Here is a 14,743-nt window from a genome sequence, read left to right on the forward strand (position 1 = left end):
TCACTCCTCTAAAACATCAACATTTTCAGCTCATTTTGAATTAATTTAAATGCAGTTTCAGCACTTAGGAAGATCAGTCACTCAATATTTTCAAAAATGTTCACATACACAAAATGAAACACTGGTTTCAAATGGCATTTGCTCAATACTAAACAGTAATGCAAGGAAGATATATACTGCACCAATGTAAACTAAAGGAAATAATTCTAACGGACTATAGATGGTTGTAACTGGTGCGGTACAATTAATACAGAATTCAGTAATTAATACAGACTAGTACTTATGACATTTTCTTGAGCTAAGTTTAGCTCTTTTGCTGAGACCAGTAGTAGCAAAAATAAATGTAGGCTGCAAATATCTGGTAGGAGTATTTATAAAGCCTAGTCTAAGCAGCAGCTAAATTTATCTTTTCAAAGAACTTTATTGCTTTATTTGCTTGATAGTCTCATCAAAATGGCATGTTTTACACTGATTTACAAGGTTCATCTTTTGCAGAAATCAATTAGATCAGAAAAAAATAAGGTGAAGCATTCTTTGAGTGTGTGGTTTAAGCTATACTGAAACTAAAAGACCTCTAAAGATCAAGTTCCACTAATTTGAGCATAAAAAAATTAAACTAAACATAAGACAAATATGTTGCAGCTTAAACATACTGTTAAAACCAGTGTGTTCTGGTTTGGCATGATGCTGCATTAAGATGACTGCAGGATAGCAGCATGAATATGTTGTCGATTTTAAGAGTTAGACTCAAAAGATTTCAACCTGGGTAATCACTGTAAACACTGGAAATGGCAGCATCAGCCTACTACAGTTCTGGCATGACGCTTGCACCCACTGTCTCTTCTTAATGCACGAGCAGCATCAAGCTACAGGGTAATTTTCCAAGCATTCATGCTGTCTGCTCATGAGTCCTGGAAAAAAGCAGGCCTGCAAGTTTTCCCAGCCATTAATTTGCACCATTGTAGTAGGGCTCCCTGTCAGCAGCACAACGTCAAAAGATGGCCCCTTCCGTCCCCTGCATCGCATAGTGATGGCCAAAAGAAGTTCCATAGAACAGGAAGTGCTCAGGATATAGCTGATGATGCCCAAAGTCCTCCTTTTACTATTAAGCATTATGAAGTCAGTTGTAGATATTTAATAGTTAAACTGTTTTATTTACTCATTTCAAAATTATTTTGCTGATTAAACCCAAGTTCTGACTTCATTTTTGACCTTAAAGTACAGATTTGCTCACAGCCGATTTCATCCTTTTTTTAAACCTGAATTTGGGGGGAGAAAATAAAGCGCCAAAATTAAGAAGTTTAAAGATAAACAGAATGAACACAGGAATCTGTGGAAACAAAACACTTGGCATACAGCATATGTAGTGGAGAAGAGAGTTAAACTGGAGTGGCAAAAATTAAACTGTGCTTCTAGTCATATTGCTGGTGGGAAAATACAATGGTGCAAAGACATTCCAGGCCAGAAATGCTCAGACTTCACTCCATGTTATATAAGAGATGCACAATTACATGCTTGTGGGATTTACTATCCTGTTTATGCTCACAGATGCCTTGAGGGATGCTTACTATTGCTGGTGAAACAATCCTGTTAATATTTAACATTGTTTCTTTAACAAAAAGGGAAAAAATGGGTCAAGGGGTGAATAAAAGCTGGAACCAGCCTGCTTGCCCCTCACTAATGTCCTGACTCTTTCGTTGTATCAGTTTAAAGGAGATAGTTTAGCATTTTAAGGGAAGCAGAAGCACAAGTCTTTTTAACATCCCTTTTCTGAGCTCTGCTTCATCAGGCTGAGCAAGCAGCACTTTCCAACACCAAAAAGATTTATTTATAGTCAGGGGTGTGACATATAAGGCAAAGGAGGTGGTTTGCAGTCATCTTGACCCTTGTTGGTCTGCTGCGTTCAGTGTTGGTCATCATATTACAGGAAAGTAGGAGTGTTTAGAGGCCAATTCCTAAACTTATAAACTTAAAGTGTCTCGGAGGAAAGATCATCCTTGGAACTTTATTCTCTGGAGATGAGGAGAATGAGGGGAACTTTGTAGATGTGCAAGATTTTCAGGGAAATTGAAAAATTAAATGCTGTTAAGTTCTTTTGTTGCCAATGGATTTCAGGAGTATGGAGTGGCAAAAGGAAATATGAAATTTATGTAACTTTTTTCAGTAAGAGGCAATAGTAAGGGGCTACCATTGACCAGAAACTGAACTGGAGTAGTCATATAAATACCATGGCTACAAGAACAGGTCAGAGGCTAGGAAACCTGTGGCGAGTAACTCACCTCCTGACTCCCCGAAGCCTGTCCACCATCTACAAGGCATAAGTCAGGAGTGTGATGGAATACTCTCCACTTACCTGGATGGGTGCAGCTCCAACAACACTCAACAAGCTTGACACCAACCAGAACAAAGCAGCCCACTTAATTGTTTGTGGATGGTGTGCCATTCACTCCCTCCACCAACGACGCACAGTGGCAGCAGTGTGTACCATCTACAAGATGCACTGCAGCAACACACCAAGGCTCCTTCGACAGCACCTTGCAAATCCGCGACCTCTACCACCTCGAAGGACAAGAGCAGCAGATGCATGAGAACATCACCACCTGCAAGTTCCCATCCAAGTCACACACCATCCTGACTTGGAACTACATGGCCGTTCCTTCACTGTCGGTGGGTCAAAATCCTGGAACTCCTTTCCTAACAGCACTGTGGGTGTACCTACCTCACATGGACTGCAGTGGTTCAAGAAGGCAGCTCACCACCACCTTCTCAAGGGTAATTAGGGATGGGAAATAAATGCTGGCATAGCCAGTGAAGCCCACATCCCATGAATGAATTAAAGAAATAGAATTTTGGCACAAATACCAAAGGGAATGGTGGAACTTTGAAAATTCTTAAGTGAGAAAGATTCAGGAATATTAACCCAGGACCAGTGTAAGGAACCTGATGGCAGGTTTCAAAGCATAAGCTAGATGGACCAATTGTTTTCCCCTCCTCGAACACTACTACTACACTATGTTATTTTTATTCTGCTAATTTTATTCTGTAATGTGTAACGTCTATAATCACAAATAAGAGGTGAGTCACACTCCTTTGTTTAGGAATTCTATTTGCCAGAATGAGAAAGGAGTACAAAGCTTTGAAGTTCACAGCTGTTCCACATTGCACTATGCTGTTATCAATTAACGAGGGCCTTGCATATAATGCAATGACCAATCCAGCAATACATACACTTTAGCATCAACTCAAATTCTCTTTCTTTGCACCAGTGATAGAGCAAACAGCAGCTGTTTTTAACATTTTGCTTAAGTGGGGTGCTAGGGATACTGACTCCTGACATGTAGATTTCACACAGCTGGCTGCAACTTGACAGTCCACTTGCCAGATCAATGAAGGAACATCTGGTTTAACAACAATATGGGCCTGACACTCCACTAATTGGAATATAAAAATATCTGTGCCGAGAGTAAATGAAAAATAGAAAACTAAAACCCTTCATGTTAACCAAGGCCACAAACTAGAGTCATAGAGAGATACAGCACCGAAACAAGCCCTTCGGCCCACCGAGTCCACGCCGATCATCAACCACCCATTTATACTAATCCTACATTAATCCCATTTTTCCCCCTCACATCCCCACCTTCCCTCAATTCTCCTACCACCTACCGACACCAGGGGCAATTTTTTACAATGGCCAATTTACCCATCAACCCGCAAGTCTTTGGCATGTGGGAAGAAACCGGAGCACCTGGAGGAAACCCACGCGGTCACAGGGAGAACTTGCAAACTCCGCACAGGCAGTACCCAGAACCGAAGCCAGGTCGCTGGAGCTGTGAGGCTGTGGTGCTAGCCACTGTTTTTTAGTTTTTTTTAGTTTTAGAGATACAGCACTGAAACAGGCCCTTCGGCCAACGAGTCTGTGCCGAACCGTCAACCACCCATTTATACTAATCCTACATTCCTACCACATCCCCACCTGTCCCTATATTTCCCTACCACCTACCTATACTAGGGGAAATTTATACTGGCCAATTAACCTAAAAACCTGCAAGTCTTTGGCATGTGGGAGGAAACCGGAGCACCCAGAGGAAACCCACGCAGACACAGGGAGAACTTGCTAACTCCACACAGGCAGTACCCAGAATTGAACCCGGGTCGCTGGAGCTGTGAGGCTGCGGTGCTAACCACTGCGCCACTAGGAGTTAGAATCTTAGAATGATACAGCAGAGAATGGAACCATTTGGCCTATTGTGCCTGTACTGGCCTTTTGAAAGAGCTTTCCAATTAGTTCCACTCCCCTCCTCTTTCCCCATAGCCCTGCAAACTTTTCTTTTTCAATTATTCATCCAATTCACTTTTGAAAGTTATTACTGAAGGTGCTTCTACCACCCTTGCAGGTAGTGAATTCCAGATCATAACTCCATGCGTAAATTTGTTTTTCCTTATGTCACCTCTGGTTCTTTTCCTAATTACTGTAAAACTGTGTTCTTTTGTTACTGACCCTTCTGCCACTGGAAACAGCTTCTCTTAATTTACTCTATCAAAACCCTTCAAGATTTTGAACACCTTTATCAAATCGCCCCTCAACCCTTACTGCTCCAAGAACAACCACCCAAATTTGTCTAGTCCCTACATGTAACTGAAGTCTTTCATTCTTGGTACCATTCAAATAAATCTCTTCCATACCTTCTAAAAGGCCTTAACATCCTTCCTAAAGTGTGGTGCCCAGAACTGAACACTAGCTGAGGCCTAGCCAGTGTTTTATAAAGGTTTAACATAACTTCCTTGCTTTTGTTCTCTATGCCTCTATTTAAACAAACACCTGAGCTCTCTGTTTCTGCATCCCCTTTAAAACTGTAACATTTAGTTTATATTGCCTCTCATTCTTCCTACCAAAATGAATCACTTCACACTTCTCTGCATTAAATTTCATCTGCCGATGTCCTCCTGAAGTCCGTTACTATCCTCTTCCCTGTTTACTACATTTCCGAACTTCGTGTCATCTGAAAACTTTGAAATAATCTTCTGCATACAAAAAAAAAAGTCCAAGTCATTAATATGTATCAAAAAGAACAATGTTCCTATAACTGAACCCTAGGAGGACACAACCGTGTACTTTCCTCCAGTCTGAAAAACAACCATCTACCACTAAAGCTCCACAAAGGTAGGGTGCGAAAGAGCATGTTTACTTGAACACAGGCTTTAGAGATACAGAGACCCACTCAATAATAACCTCTTTCTTCCTCTTCAGACTCTGTCTCATCTGCTGTGTATTTTCAGCACTTCCTATTTTTATGACCAAGATTTCACAATCTGACCCATGCCAGCCATTTCTATGCCCATTATACATTAGCTTATATGGGCACATAAAATGAATATGTTCTGAAGATAGGACTGATGTAAACAACATAATTTTAAATCTTACTGGTTGAGATCAAGAAAATTTTACAGGAATTAATTTTTCAGGTCCTTTGTGAGGCATTTCTCTCCTAGTGTCAACAGGCAATTACATTAAATTTTAAGGAACAGGTAAGGTCACAAACATGTTTATAACACTATTTTTATTACACAAGTTTTTGAGAATGTAATAAGGAGGGTTGATGAGAGTAGAGTGTTTGATGTGGTTTATATTTATTTTAGCAAGGCTTTTGATAAGGTCCCACATGGTAGACTGGTAAGAAAAGTAGGAGCCCATGAAATCCAAGGGAAAGTGGCAAGTTTGTCAGTACTGGGTCTATTGTTTTTTTTATATGTATCAATGATTTTGACTTAAAAGTAGGGAGCCTGATTACGAAGTTTGAGATGATACAAAAATTGCTTGTGTGGTTGATAGTGAGGAAAAAAAGCTGCAGACTGCAGGAAGATAAGGAGGGAACTGGTCAGGTGGGCAGAAAAGTAGCAAATGGAATTCGATCTGGAGAAGTGTGAGGTAATTCATTTGGGAAGGGCAAACAAGGCAAGGGACTAGCCAATAAATGGTAGGTTACTGAAGTGTACCGGAACAGAGGAATCTTGGAGTGCATGTCCACACATCCCTGAAGGTAGCAGGGCAGGTAGATAAGGTATTAAGACAGCATATGGGATATTTTCCTTTATTAGCTGAGGCATAGAATACAAGAGCAGCCAGGTTATGCTAGAACTGTATTAAACTGTATAAAACACTTCTGATGAAGGGTCACTGACCTGAAACGTTAACTCTGCTTCTCTCTCCACAGATGCTGCCAGACCTGCTGAGTATTTCCAGCATTTCTTGTTTTTATTTCAGATTTCCAGCATCTGCAGTATTTTGCTTTTATTAAATATGTATAAAACACTAGTTGGGCCACAGCTGGAGCACTGAGTACAGTCCTGTCAACACACTACAGGAAGGATGTTATTACATTAGAGGGGATACAGATGAGATTTACGAGGATGTTGCCAGGAATGGAGAATTTTAGCTATGAGGATCGAATGAATATTGGAAAACAGGAAGCTGAGCAGGGATAGCCACCAACCTATTGCACCACAGACATTTGACAAAATTATTGACTCAGCCACTGACATGGGGGCAATTAATCAGTGTATAAAGTTAATTGCCAATCTAATGTCATCAAAACACAGTCCTATTTAAAACACATTTCTCCCTATTTAGTGAGATACCTGGCATTGTTTTTGCTTGCACTTGACAAGAGATGCAGATAATTTGGATAGATGTCCATCTGCTAGGAGTGATCTTGATCTCTTTTTCTCTCTCTCCCTCTCTCCTCTGTGTCCACCCCTCCTCTTCCCTCTCTTTCCCCCTCACTTTCCCCTCTCTGTCCCCCTCCGTGACCCCTCTCTCTCACCCCCTCCCTGCCCCCCCATCCCTCTCTGCCCACTCCTCCTCCTCTCTACCCTCTCTCCCCCCCACCCCCACCCCCACAACCCTCCATGCACCAGAAGCAGAAATGCATTCAGAGAAACCAGGGCTTTGGAGAGCTAATAAAGTGGACTGTCTGCCTAAAAGAAAAAGCTTGCAATGGCTCAAAGAAGTATTGCCTTTCCAGTTCTAGCATTTGTTCCTGTGTGCTGTCTTATCTGTTCAGATACGGCCAGGGAGCAGCTGATTGATGGCTCCAGTCTTCCCAGTGGGTCACGCCTCCCCCACACTCCGAATGGACAGAGGTCCATGAGCGGCAAACCATTCACGCTTTTGTTGGCGGGCTGAATACAAAACTTTGGTTGGCTGTAGGAACTAGCCTCATGCCCCGATCCTTTGTAATTACTTTCGTTCCTGATATTTATAATTATCTTGCTCCAAGTTTAAAGGTTTGGAGCAAGACATTTAAAATTACCAAGGACCTCAGTATCCATGTACAGATACATTGCTGCCCCCTGAGGCTGAGTGAAGATTTAATTAATGAACTAGATAAAGTGGATAGGAAGGACCTATTTCTATTAGCAGAGAGGTCAATAACCAGGGGTCAAAGGTTTAGAGTAACTGGCAGAAGGATTAGAGAGTGGCTGAGGAGAATCTTTTTCATCCAGAGGGTGGTGGGGGACTGGAACTCACTGCCCGAAAGGTTATTAGAGAAACCCTCATCGCATTTAAAAAAAACACTTAGAAGTGCACCTGAAGTGCTGTACAGAACTAGCGATCAAGAGCTGGAGAATGGGATTATGCTGGCGAGTTCTTTGTTGGCTGGACAGCATGAAGGGCTGAATAGCCTCCTTCTGTGTCATAATTTTTCTATGTTTCTAATATACAAATGCAATTGTTATAAGAAATTGTTTGAATTCCAATCTAGTGAGTGGTGCTGATAATAAAGCGGATCATTCTTCGGTTTGATCTATAGAGAACAGGCTTTATGTGCATTCTGCGCTGCAACTCGTCACTGTTTTCTTATTCCAGTTGTGACCAAACGCGTACTAGGAATAAGCACCGAATCCACTGTCAACTGAAAAATATAGAGAAATCCGAAAGCTCACTTAGTAGAAAACAGAAACCTGAATGACAAAAGCTGCTGGTTGCAGCACTTGAAGGGAACTGGTAAGTCATTCAACTGTTACCACGAAAACATCCGAGTGTGATGTGTACATAGATTTATCTAAAAACATTTGTCTGCTGGATGTGTGCCATTGGTTGGAACACAATCTTGGGGGTTCTGGTCTCTACATAAACAGCCCGAGCTTTGCTTGCACGATACAGGATGTCATTATGAACCCCCATCACCACCCACCCCCCACACACTACTGTACCAACTCCTGACTGTTAAAGTGTTGCAATGCACTCCAAGTCAGCTGTTGTGCTATATACAGAATGTTACATATTGTGAGGATATGTTAATGACTGCACGGAGGTCATGCGACTCATGAGCATTCACTAATCTACAGCAGAAGAACTTAGAATTCCTGGTGAGTGAGTTATATCATGTGACTGACGCCGTAGCTAAATCAGAGTCGAACTTCATTGTTGTAAACTATTGTAAACTTCTCATCAACACAAATTGGTCCACAGGAGACACCATTCACTATATATTCAGTAGAAATGTTTATGCCCTTGCTGAGAAATAATTTGCTGGTACTTATAAGGTTTGAAACATGATGTTTGCTAGCAATGAAGGTGGGCTTGTTCAACTTTTGCAAACGTTTACAGCATCAAACAAAAAAAAGATGTTAAAGTCAGCAATTACACTATAATCTTTTCCACTCGTCTTCTGAAAGTGGTAACTTACACTGGCGTACAGATTTCTGGAAGGCAGCAACCCTCTGGTACCTTGCTTCATGTGAGTAGGGAACATTGACAGTCTTTACAACTGGAGCAGTCATCACAGCCAAACCAGATTCTGTCTGTACTCAACATGAATTTTCCAGTGAGGGTTCGGAAGCACAATTAGGAGAAGCATCTCAAGCTTTGCCAGGATTTTTTCCTTTCTTTGTCCGATGTCAACTGAGGCCAATTCTAGTCTCTTTCACTGCTTTCCCAACTGAGATCAGCTAACTTGGCACTAAACACAAGACCATGGTTTGCGAAACTCTCAGAAAGACACTTAAGTTACACACTGAGCAAAAAAAAATGGGGGTGGGGGATGGTGGGGTGTGGGAAGATGATGAAGCAGTGATTATGCTCAATGTCTCAGCTAGTAAAGCCATTATTGTTAACAGTCATAAAGACAAGATGATGCAGGATCAGTTTCTGCTCTGCACCACAACAGACCTCAGCATTTCTTAGCTAAATAGGTGACAATCAGGCAAGGGTCCCACTCCAGATTGTTACCTAGTGGTAATTGCAGTAAAGTGCACATTATATGGACAGGATCAGGCTCGGCAAAGATATCTCTCCTGCAGTACAGTCGCCAACAAGTGCTCAGACTAGGTTTGCATATGCAGGACAGCCACCTGAGAGGGGTCCCAAATGACACTCAACCCGTGTAAAAATATCCCAGAAGTAAAATATTAGGGAGAGGGGGAGGAAGTAAAACAAAAATTAAGCAAGCACCAACAGGAAAATTACAAACACTCTACATGAACACAGGCACAAAGGGAGGCCATTCAGCCCATCAAGTCCATGCCGGCATGTACTAGGGACATGATCTCTAAATGCTTCAAGTTCACTGCTTTTTTGTAACTTTATTAGCATTATTACACAGGACTTCTCAGAGAATTAGATGCCTTCACATGTGTTCATAGGTTAAATGGTAGTTTGGCGACATGCCAATTTGCAGTGTTAAAAAGATGTCATCAACTCCCAGCACACTGGTCTCATGCACTTGACAGCATTCTCCAGTGTAACTAGCCTTGTTCAGAGGAGAATTGGGACATGTGCCTGTGGGTCTCTGGACCTCCCATCAGAACCTTGTGAATCCAACTGGACTGCAGAGGGCATTCAGCAGACATGGAAAGTAAAAATGGGAAAGGGGTCCTCTCCCACAAGGTCCCACAATGCATCAATCCATAACATCAAAACAATAAAAGTAAAAACAAAATAGCTTTGAAGTGGTTTCTTTGGACCAAAAGGCATGAAAAAAACTAAACGTAGCACAGAACGAGTAATTAAAAGACAGCAGCACAAATGAGCTAATGTTGGTAAAAAAGGGTCATAATTTACAAATTAATGGGGCAAAATTGATCTTTACCAGTAGCACAAAATGAGCTCATAGCGACCCAGCAATCAGTTTCACACTGTGTCCAATTGTCTTTTTCTCAGACTTCATTGGAAAAGAAAATCAGGTGCAGTGTAAATCAGGTTGCTGATCCACTGTGAGCCCAATACTGGTGAAGACCAATTTCACCTTGAACATCTCTAAGCAGACACACAAAATGGTATAGTGAATGAAGCTTACACTGAATCCCCACTTAAGAGTCTTCAACACTCACCATTACTGTAATGGTGCCTGTGAACAGCTCTTACTTATTTTAATCAGCGCACAGGCACTTGCTTCATGCACTCTTCACACATATTTAGACCACACCCGATTTTCTTTTCCAATGAAGTCTGAGAAAAAGATAATTGGACACTGTGAAACTGGCTGCTTGGTTTCTATGAGCTCATTTTGTTTAATCGTTGCATTGAAACATTTTAAATGCTAATAAATGTGAGGGGTCTAGAGAGAGTAGGTAGGAAGGCCCTATTCCTCTTGGTTGAGGCATCCATAATCAGGGCTATAGATTTAGGATAAGTAGGAAATTTAGAGGGGATTCGAGGGAAAATCTTTTCATCCAGAGGGTGGTGGGCTCTGGACTCTGCCTGAAAAGGTGGTAGAGGTAGAAAACCAAATAACAATTAAAAAGTATTTGGATATGCAACTGAAGTGCCGTAACCTAAGGGCTACGGACGAAGTGCCAGAAGGTGTGATTAGGCTGGATAGCCTATCAGCCAGTGTGGACACGATGGGCCGAATGACCTCCTTCCGTGCTGTAAATTTCTATGATTCTATGCCTCGGCCAGCTTGGTCAGTAGTGGTGCTTCCAAGCCACTCTTGATGATAGACATCAAAGTCACCCACCCAGGGTACATTCTGTGCCCTTGCTATTCTCAGTGCTTCTTCCAAGTGGTGTTCAGCATGGAGGTGTACGGATTCATCAGCTGAGGGAGAGTGGTAGGTGGTAAATAGCAGGTGATTTCCTTGTCTATGTTTGACCTGATGCCATAAGACTTCATGGGATCCGGAGTCAATGTTGAGGACTCCCAAGGCCACTCCCTCCCAACTGTATACCACTGCGCCACCAGCTCTGGTGGGTCTGTCCTGCCGGTGGGACACGGCATACCCAGGGATGGTGATGGAAGAGTCTGGAGCATTGGTTATAAGGTATGATTTACTGAGTATGACTATGTTGGGCTGTTGCTTGACTGGTCTCTGGGATAGCTCTCCCAATTTTGGCAGAAGTCCCCAGATGTTTATGACAAGGACTTTGCAGTGACAACTGGGCAGGGTGTGATTTGTCATTTCCAGTGCCTAGGTCAATGCCAGTTGGTCCGTCTGGTTTTATTCATTTTTGAATTTTCTGTGGCGGTTTAATACAACTGAGTGGCTTGCTAGGCCATTTCGGAGGGCCGTTAAGAGTCCACCACACTGCCGTGGGCCTGGAGTCACATATAGGCCAGGCCGGTTCTGGGTATTGCCTGTGCGGAGTTTGCAAGTTCTCCCTGTGACCACGCGGGTTTCCGCCGGGTGTTCCGGTTTCCTCCCACAGCCAAAGACTTGCAGGTTAATAGGTAAATTGGCCATTGTAAATTGCCCTAGTGTAGGTAGGTGGTAGGAGAATGGTGGGGATGTGGTAGGGAATATGGGATTAATGTAGGATTAGTATAAATGGGTGGTTGTTGGTCAGCACAGATGCAGTGGGCTGAAGGGCCTGTTTCAATGTTGTATCTCTCTATGACTGTATGACCAGGTAAGGATGGCAGATTTCCTTCTCCAAAGGACATCAGTGAACAGATTTTTACGACAATCTGGTAGTTTCATAATTACTGAGACTAGCTTTTTATTCCAGATTTATTGATTAAATTCACAGTCCACCAGCTGTTGTGGTAGAGAAAGCAGTGGTCCAGGGCATGCCGGGCCTGGGGTTGAACCATGCTGACTGTACCTCTACAGCAGCCCAGCTGTACCTTGGTGAATGAAGGTGGGTGGGTGGGAGGTGCAGTGTAGTGTAGATGCCAGGAGTTGGGCTCCAACGCTCTATTAGTGACAAGCCCAGGAGGGCAGTGACAGAACAAGTCAGTATTCAGAAACAACACCCAACAAGAGCGTTCATGGAACAAGTTCCCAGCAGACATAACAGAAGAGCCATACTGGGGCTTGGCAGCACAACACTTGGCACTGTGTCAGGGGAGGGGTTAGAAAGCATGTGGACCAGACAATACTGAGTATTTTACTTCTTATTGCAAGCAATGCCATGGGATAGCAAGAGCAAGCAGATATAAACAGTTTAGAAGATGGTAACAAGATTACCTCAAGACATCAGTAAACTCACTTTAAAAAGGCCAATTTTGAGGTATGGATTTGCCCTTCACAAAAAATCCCACTGCATTATTAAAGAATAAAATTATCCCAGTAAGACAGCAATCATCATCAAAATAAAATACAACCAATTACTTCCTGTGCAATTTGAAACAACAGGGCAAAGACTCAGCTACCAAAGCAGTATAGGCCTTTATACACACATGGTGAGGGCTGGCAACAAGTGGCAAAAGTTGAACAGTTTTAGTAGGTGATAAGTATCCATATTTCCAAGCTCAGTGGTATTAGCAGCAAGTGCAAAACTTAATGACAAAGCTTGTTCACAATCAAAGACCTACAAGACTTATTTGATGACAGAGAAGGTTGCAAATATGTTGGGGATAAGTACAATCTTAAATTTGACTCACAGGCTCGTAATAAACTCCCATTTTCTCCAACTCACCACACTTTTCTAAATGACTCAAAAGGTTGCAGATTTCAACCGTGCTGATACTCATTTAAGTGAAATACTGTCAATATTACATTAACATTGCATCCATATTCTTTTTTTTGAGAAAAATTCTGCCCCAAAAAGGAATACCTCCTCAGAAATCAGCCAGTTTTTACATCACTTTGTGCTGACTGAACTGACCTCAGATGCATTAGCTGTAGGGTACACCACAACTGGCCGCAACATATTAGGTCTAAAGAACACAGGGACAGGGAAATAAAGCGAATGGAATTAGCCAAAGTTCCTGATTATTTTTATGTCATTCTTGTATGTGAATAGCATCTGTGCCAGCTGTTATGCTACCATAGTCAAATCATCTGCTGACGTTCCCCATCTTGCCCAGCAGTGTCTACCAGGCAGTGTATGAGTTCCTTTTATCTAGCCTACAATTCTTACATAAAATGCACAAAGCTGCTTTCAATTATTATTACTACACTCATTGGGAGCTAAAGCTTAGCATGGTTGAAACTGGCTTTACGTATCCTATATGAGTTTTATATGCATATATGAATGGGAAAAGAGCAGGTTTGGCGAATGGTTCAGCTGTGGCCCTTAAATATTTGACCTTGAAGATCAGAAAAGGTTGCTCATTGTCTAAATCCAATCAGTGAGCAGGCAATTTGCACCCATCAATTCTCCAGCCCAGGAACTTTCAACAGCTGAGGCTGAATTATCCCATTTCCAAGCTTCAGAGGAGTGGAAAGATGGCGGGAGGAAGGACAGTGGCGATACAGTTGGGAGGAGAACGTGAAGAGAAGTATTGAAGCAAGAATGGGGGGGGGAGGTGGGGGGATGAAAGAGAGGATAGGTGTGAGGATGGGGACAGGGCTTGCATTGTGCGCATCAGGGCCTATACATTTTGCATGCAGGGGTCTCATTGTTTTATGTTAGGGGCCTGGCTTTGTGTGCGTATGGGAGATCTTGATATTTGCATCCATTATTCAAGGAAGGTCGTAGGGATAAACCAGGTAATTACAGGCCAGTGAGTCTAACATCAGTGGTAGGGAAACTATTGGAAAAATTTATGAGGGATAGGATTAATCTTCACTTGAAGAGGCAGGAATTAATCAAGGATAGTTAGCATGGCTTTGTCAGGGGGAGATCACGTCTAACAAATGTGATTGAATTTTTCGAGGCAGTGACTAGGTGTGTAAATGAGGGTAAAGCAGTTGTTGCAGTCTACATGGACTTCAGTAAGGCTTTTGATAAAGGTCCTGCATGGGAGATTGGTGAAGAAGTTAAGAGCCCGTGGGATCCAGGGCAATTTGGCAAACTGGATCCAAAATTGGCTTAGTGGCAGGGGGCAGAGGGTGATGGTCGAGGGTTGTTTTTGCGATTGGAAGCCTGTGACCAGTGGTGTACTGCAGGAACCCTTGCTGTTTGTAGTGTACATTAATGATTTAGATGTGAATATAGGAGGTATGATCAGTAAGTTCGCAGATGACATGAAAATTGGTGGTGTTGTAAATAGTGAGGAGGAAAGCTTTAGATTACAGGACTATATAGATGGGCTGGTAAGATGGGCAGAGCAGTAGCAAATGGAATTTAATCCTGAGAAGTGTGAGGTGGTGCATTTTGGGAGGACTAACAAGGCAAGGGAATATACAATGGATGGTAGGACCCAAGGAAGTAGAGGGTCAGAGGGACCTTGGTGCACTTGTCCATAGATCACTGAAGGCAGCAGCACAGGTAGATAAGGTGGTTAAGAAGCCATATGGGATACTTGCCTTTATTAGCCAAGGCATAGAATACAAGAGCAGGGAGATTATGATGGAGCTGTATAAAACGCTAGTTAGGCCACAGCTGGAGTACTGTGTACAGTTCTAGTCGCCAC

General features: G+C 42.5%; 1 protein-coding gene across 7 annotated transcripts in view; it reads right to left on the reverse strand.

Moving 5' to 3' along the window:
* atxn1a (ataxin 1a) overlaps positions 1-14,743 on the reverse strand; it is a 389,870-nt gene that overhangs the window by 45,503 nt on the left and 329,624 nt on the right. The window lies entirely within an intron of this gene.

Source organism: Heterodontus francisci, chromosome 2 (assembly GCF_036365525.1).
Source record: "Heterodontus francisci isolate sHetFra1 chromosome 2, sHetFra1.hap1, whole genome shotgun sequence".
Classification (NCBI taxonomy): domain Eukaryota; kingdom Metazoa; phylum Chordata; class Chondrichthyes; order Heterodontiformes; family Heterodontidae; genus Heterodontus; species Heterodontus francisci.